General features: G+C 46.3%; 1 protein-coding gene across 26 annotated transcripts in view; it reads right to left on the reverse strand.

Moving 5' to 3' along the window:
* The window catches only part of BCLAF1 (BCL2 associated transcription factor 1), a 29,553-nt gene extending 27,339 nt beyond the window's left edge, over window positions 1–2,214 (reverse strand). For 16 of the 26 annotated variants that reach the window (XR_011650152.1, XR_011650153.1, XR_011650154.1 and 13 more), the window contains exon 1: window positions 1,559–1,690. The gene's annotated coding sequence lies outside the window, so the exon portion shown is untranslated. Of the gene's footprint in view, window positions 1–1,558 lie in introns of all 26 variants that reach the window. The other 10 variants (XM_071218679.1, XM_071218673.1, XM_058307528.2 and 7 more) reach the window with 8 other exon arrangements.
* Between the last annotated feature and the right edge of the window lie 4,798 nt (window positions 2,215–7,012).

Below are 7,012 nucleotides of genomic sequence, written 5' to 3' on the forward strand. Positions count from 1 at the left end.
GGAATAACTGTTCTTCCAAGTCAAGAAAGGGATCTAGCTAATCCTCTCCTTTGCCACGATTTTCTTAATCATCAGATTCCAGTGTCTACCACAATGTAAGGGTGAAAGTGGAATATCCTCAAAACAAAATGCTACAAGCCATCAGTAGGCAGGCTTTAGGCCATTTTGATCTCTTCCAACATATTTATCCTTAATTGGCTAGGATCATACAAAAATGAAAACAATCTTGTAGCTGTTTGTCCTATATAAAAGGTTCTTTATTGTCCAAACAGTACCCCAATCGTTACAATTAGAGTCCAGTTAGAATGAGAATTAGCATAAGAGACATGGAACTTTTTCTCTTTTTCAATACCTGCCCCCAAGAGGTTTAGTCACATCTGCTTTCAACTTTAGTCTAAATTTTTCAATTCTAGAACTCTAAAATAAAAGTTTCGGGTTGAAAATAGTGGCCGATATTGCTGCTTGATTCTGAAAAAATAATCTTAAAAGTAAATGAAGTCAATTTATATATTTAAAATGAGGGTAAAGTTCCTAACCTCAACTCCCATTTACCCTACTAAGAATATTATTACAGATGTATTGGATGCAACACATCTGACACCACGTAATTGTCTGAATCGCTCGCCGAGAGGACGTGCCTAGTTGTACTAGGGCTGCCTTTCGGTCGGGGCGTGGCAGGCCACCCCTGGAACCATCAGCTAAGACCCAGTCTGACGCTAAGAAACAATAACTAGGCACCAACCCCTGGAGTCTAGAGGGCACGTTCGCTTCAAAACAGCGAGTGGGTTGCCAGAGGGACCCAAGACGATCAACATCGGAGAAAACTTTCCCGCAGCACCGACGGCCCGAGGCAGATCAGGGCGTCAGTGAGGGGGAACAGAAGGACCGGATCCTAAAACCAAGGAGAATGACAAAAAAGCAGCGTAAACAAACGGCGGCCTGAAACCCGAAAAATGGCTGGCTTTTGCTACTCCAAAGACCGAGGCAGGCCCCATCCAAGGCGTAGGACCCGAAAAACGGTCCTGAACGCAGCCAATGAGAGACCGACACAAGTTGCACCTCTAGCGGGCGCAGGAGCCACAAACGAAACGTGCGGGGCACAAGGGCGCGCATACACGGGGGCGGGCGGGGCAGACGAGCGCGCGTGCGCGGGGGGGGAAGGGGGAGGTGGGCGCGCGTGCGCAGCGGGCGGCGTTGAGGCGAGCGCGCGAGAAGGGCGGGCGCGCGTGCGCGGGGATCCAGACCGAGGCAATGGGGGAAGGGCCGAAAGGGGGAGACTTGCGCACGCGCACGGTCAGGCCGCGCGGGCTCGGGGTCTCGGGCCAGGTTCGCGACCGTACGCACCCTTCGCACGGCTCACCCCCCAAACACCCCCCTCTCGCATTGCGCCTCGAAAACCTGAGGGAAACCGACAGAAAAACACATAAACAAGGGCGCGACGTCTCCCGACTTGGCGTATCGCCGCCAGCCCGTCACCATCCACACAAGAGTCAACAATATTCACCCGTCCTCGTTATTCACTGCAACTTGAGTGATCTGGATACCGCACAAGGCCTACCTGATACGCCGAGGGGCGGTTCCGGGGCCTTAGCGCCGTTGTAACTACACAGCGGCCATTTCCCGACTCAAGAACGGGAGAAAAACCATAGAGGAACCTTCGACGCTCTAGCTCGGTCCGTCACTTCCGCTTGGGGGCGTGGCCTCCGATGCGGCTAAATGTCTGGCGGGCCCCGCCCACCGGCCCGCCCCTGATCGGCACCCCAGCTGCTGGGATGATGTTGCCGGAGGCTTTCTGGGAAATCACGCGACTAGTCTCGCGCGAAGACCCGAAGGCACCACCCAACGGCGGAGGCTGGGAGATGGGGGTCGGCGGTTGGTAGGCGGTCCCGCCTTCCCTTTAGAGACACCTTCCGGGCCTCGCTGTGGTCTTAGTTTCTGCTGCGTTGATCGGGTCGTGTCTCACACTTTTGTGGGACCCGCTCAAGCCAGGCCCAACGCAGCCCCTCGTGGAAAGGCCGGAGGCGCTCACTGGAGATGAGGAAGTGCAGCCTTTGCTTTAATGTATAATGCGCCATCCGTTCTTCGATACAGGAAAAATGGCCACGATATCAGTCCCTCTCCTGGGGGAGTCAAAGCAATTCAGGCTGGCTCGGTGTTTGGCGTCGTAGGATGCTTTTTTCCCTGCGACCTTGTTAAAGCGTTCCCTTAGTGATTGTAGGGCGTGGGCTCAGGCATTAAAGAGCGCCAAGCCGTCGAGCTTTCCGCCAGTAATGACCATTTGTGCCGGCCGATGTGCAATTTGTATTGCCAGAATTATAAATCAGATTATAAAAAAAGCAAACCACCTTGGATAGGCATAGAACTTCAAGTACCAGTGGCACATTTCCTGTTACTACTTCTCTGACATGTACTTTTCTTCCTTAGGACCTGATACCGTTATTACTTTGATGTTTAGGGACGTGAACGACCTTTAAAGCTTTCAAAGGATTTCAAAGTTGTAATTAGCAACCAGTCCTTTGTCAATCAGTTAAATCCACTCTTGGGCCCCGGTTGTGTATTTAACAAGCTGCTTAGTGCTTTCTCTCAATCCAATTTAACATCTCAGCTAGAAGTACCTCATTGTATTTTCATGGCATGAACCCTCGCTTTTCTTTTACTGTACAGTCTTCTCCCTCATCCCACCAGTACCTTCAGAATTTAGAAACGGGAATCTTTTTCTGTTTTGTTCACAGATGTGTCCTTAAGCAACTTAAGTGGGTGCTCAGTAAATATTAGTTGAATGAATGTATTTATTTTTTTTAAAATAAACACTAATCATTGACAGCACAATGCAATGCCGCTAATTCCACATGTATAAGGAAGAGGGACCCTCATTGCTAACAGCCCTTATCCATTTATTCAAAATATGTCAAAGTCTGACCGGATGCTTTTCAGGCTAGGAGATCATCTTAAGTATTCCTGTGCAATTCTATTGCAAATGTACTGAAAATGAAGTCATCTGACGATGCGTAGCTGATTGTGATATGAAATAGCCTGAGCTCCTTAACAAGGGAAACATGTTAAATCAAGCCCTTTAATGATTCTTTATGGAACAACCATCCAAACTTTTCTTGAACTAGGCCCATTCAGTATATAATATGTGCCTTGACTGACTCCAAAATCAGAGGTCATTAGGTTTATATCATTTTACATTTTTACATTCAATGCATTGTTGTTTTGTTTTCACAACCACCATTATAGCTTCATTCCTTATAAGGAAACTCTTGTTTCCTATTAAAATGCAAATAATATTGAAAACAGCATAGGAAAAAAAAATCAAGAGCCTACTTAACAAACAGGCAATGGATGAAAATAGAAAATTATCTCCCAAAAGAAATAGAAATGGTGGACAAATGATCAACCTTCTAAAAAGATAAGTACACACAAAGCAATGCTGAGATAGTATTTTCCACCCAAGAAATTAGTAAACTAATTTTAATTTTTAGGGTCATTGACAATTTTCTGAGAATATGTTTATAAAACTTTGCTGAGAGATGGTTTGGTTTTTGTTTGTTTTGTTTGTTCAAGATAATTGAAAGGAAACAGAAGACTGGATACCTGAAAAGGACAAGGACATGGGAATGACGATGGAGCTGGGAGGCTGGACCACTATTCAATTGGTTTGGTTTTGTTTGTTTTAGGCAACATCAAAACTATTTTCCTTTTTTGGGGAAACAAATTGAGGAGTTTTGGGGTCTCTTCCTTCCCAGCCCTCGGTAATAGTGGCACTGAGAGCCCTACAGTGGTAGTGAGGGGAAGCAACTGAGGAAATGGGGCCTTCAGGGCTTCCCCAACTAGACTTGCTCAGGCAGGATGTTGACTGCAGCCTCCACCACAGTCTTGGCAGCTGGCAGGGCAGGTGGTGGTCCCAATCCACCAATAACCCCCAGTCCTTGAAGTCCATCCTGTTGAAAAGTGACCTCACGAGCTCCAGGAGCATGATGGTCCAGGCCTCCTGCTCAGGGTCTGAGAGCTCACAGTTGTGCTCGTCGGAATAGGATGCTGTGGCCGCTGGCCTGCAACTGCCAAGCCTTCCACTCTTCCTAACCTTACCCAAACTTTGCATTGAATCTTGAGTTAGATAATATCCTTCCAATAAGTTTCTTTTCTGGGTGTGTTCACCAGAGTTGGTTTCTGTTGCTTGCAAACAAGACCCTGAGCATACAGCTGACTAAGGATGGCAGTTTGAACCCATTAAGTCATACCCGCTTTCTCCAGAGATTCAGTTAACAGGATAAACTTCTAATCTCATATAAGGACAAGAAAAACAACAGCACAACATCTATAGACATGATGGTTAACCAATTATGGAGAACTGAGAGTAGTTAACAGAAATCTTTCTTGATTTGTCTGCTTCCCTGACTAAAACATAAGCTTCATGAAGGCAAGGATTTTTCGTTGTTGTTATTCATTGCATTCCCCAGTGCCTAAAATAGTACCTTGGCACTTTGAGGTGCTCCCTAAATGATGGTTGAAGTTTGAATGAATGAAAGTTCTCTAAGAGGGTTGCAGGATGCAGAATCAAACTGTGGGTCTCTAATAATAATTGTACACATCTAATGAGCAGTTCAAGGTAAAATTAATTTGACCCTATATATAAGTTCATATAACTTACACTGGAAAGAACAAGCTGTTTGCAAAGATGGCTAGAATATTGATCGCAACCTGGATTTATGTCAAGATTCCCACTAACTTTAAAACTAAAGTAAAAATTACTCCCCTTCCCCACTTTTGCTCCTTATGCCCCTTTAATTTCATGAGAGAATATTTGGGCCTTTATCATAGGCAGCTTGTGGCCAAATGTCCAGAGAAGCAAAGGTGGGGGGGGGGGGGTTCCTGTGTGTCACTGGTCATTTGTTTTCCATCTTTTATTTCTTTCTCTTCCCTTCCCCACCTCACCCCCCCCCCAGTTGTCTGCTCTCTGTGTCCATTCACTGTGTCCACTTGTATTCTTGTCAGCGGCAACAGGAATCTGTGTCTTCTTTTTGTTGCGTCATCTTGCTGCATCAGCTTTCCCTGTGTGCAGTACCACTCCCGGGGGGACTGCACTTTTTTCGTGCAGGGCGGCTCTCCTTATGCCTGCACATGGGGCTCCTCTACTTGGGGGACACCCCTGCATGGCACAGCACTCCCTGCATGCATCAGCACTGCACGTAGGCCAGCTCATCACACGGGTCAGTAGGCCATGAGTTTGAACTCTCACCTCCATGTAGTAGGTGGACAGTGGACGCCCTATCCGTTGGGCCAAATCCACTTCCCTCCCCTAGTTTCTTGTTGTCTTCAACCTTAGTTAGCTTGATTTGGTGCTCAGCACAAAGGACCTCCACCAGCTCGACATATATGGGTTCATCGCAGTTGGCTTGCACTTGCTAAGACGCTGGCAGCTCCACGGGTTCTCCGTGCTAGGCCTAGGCCATCGTGGACCCCGCGGTCTTCAGCACCTCTTGTAAAGCAGTGTTAATGTCCAGGCACCTTCAGCAACTACACCTTCCTTGCCCAGGGCAGTGGGTCACAGGTGGAGCTGAATCTTGAAAGCACCCAGCCTCTACCTCCACAACGTCGGCATGGAAAGAGCTAGCTGAGTAGTTTTGAAGGATGGTGGTTGAGCCCAAAAGGCCTGGATTTTCCCCTTGGAGCTGAAGAACATTGGTTCACTTAGGGGTATGTTTGAAAATGGTCCATATTTGAAGGCCAGCATTGTATTCGTGGGTTGTGGATTGGGGTTTTCATCATGTTTATTTCACTCCTTGTCCTCGTCAACATCCTGTGTGAATGATGTAAAAGACTAAAGAAAAGTATGAGCCTGGTCCTCAGAAGACAAAGATTTATGGCTGTTTAGTCACTAACTTTTCAAAAAACAAACATCTTTAGAGTAAAAATAATATAGTCCCCATGAAAACCTCAAAGAAATAAAATGCAGGGAAGCGGACTTGGCCCAGTGGTTAGGGCGTCGACCTACCACATGGGAGGTCTGCGGTTCAAACCCTGGGCCTCCTTGACCCATATGGAGCTGGCCCATGCGCAGTGCTGATTCGTGCAAGCAGTGCCCTGCCACGCAGGGGTGTCCCCCGCGTAGGGGAGCCCCACGCACAAAGAGTATGCCCTGTAAGGAGAGCCACCCCGCGCAAAAGAAAGTGCAGCCTGCCCAGGAATGGCGCTGCACACACGGAGAGCTGACACAACAAGATGACGCAACAAAAAGAAACACAGATTCCCGTGCCACTGACAAGAATACAAGCGGACACAGAAGAACACACAGCAAATGGACACAGAGAGCAGAGAACAAGATGGGGGGGTTAGGGGGGAGGGGAGAGAAATAAATAAAAAATAAATCTTTTTAAAAAATAAAAGAAAGAAAATGCAATAGTAACAAATATTTTTTGAAAAATTTATGAAGGCAAGGTTGTCTCTTTTAGTTTATCATTTAATCCAAAAAAAGGTTACTAAAATTAAGGACATTTATCTCATTTAAAAACGAAATCTGTATATATGCATAGAAGCAAGACAAGAAGAATAATCTCCCAAACATTACCATGTTCATATTTGGGTGGTCATATTAGAGGTGAATTTTTAAAATTTACTCCGTTGCTTTTCTGTATTTTCTACAATTTCTATAGTAACCATAACTTCTATAATAGAAAATGAGAATTGAGACCATTTTAATTTTATTGGAACTTTGAAAGAAAATTATCCTGGATTGAATTGTGTCCTGCAAAAACATGCTGAAGTCCTACCCCACAGGAACTCAGAATGTGACCTCACTTGAAAACAAGATCATTGCAGATGGAATTAGTTAAGATGAGGTCACTCTAGAGGAGGGTGGACACTTAATCCAATCTGACAGGTGTCCTTGGGAGCAGAGGGAAGAGTCGCAGACACAGAAACCCACAGGAGAGAAGGCCTGGTAGGCGGAAGGCAGAGACTAGTATGATGTCTCCAAGCCATGGAATGGCAAAGATTGCCACCAACCTCC

Source organism: Dasypus novemcinctus, chromosome 11 (assembly GCF_030445035.2).
Source record: "Dasypus novemcinctus isolate mDasNov1 chromosome 11, mDasNov1.1.hap2, whole genome shotgun sequence".
Lineage (NCBI taxonomy): Eukaryota > Metazoa > Chordata > Mammalia > Cingulata > Dasypodidae > Dasypus > Dasypus novemcinctus.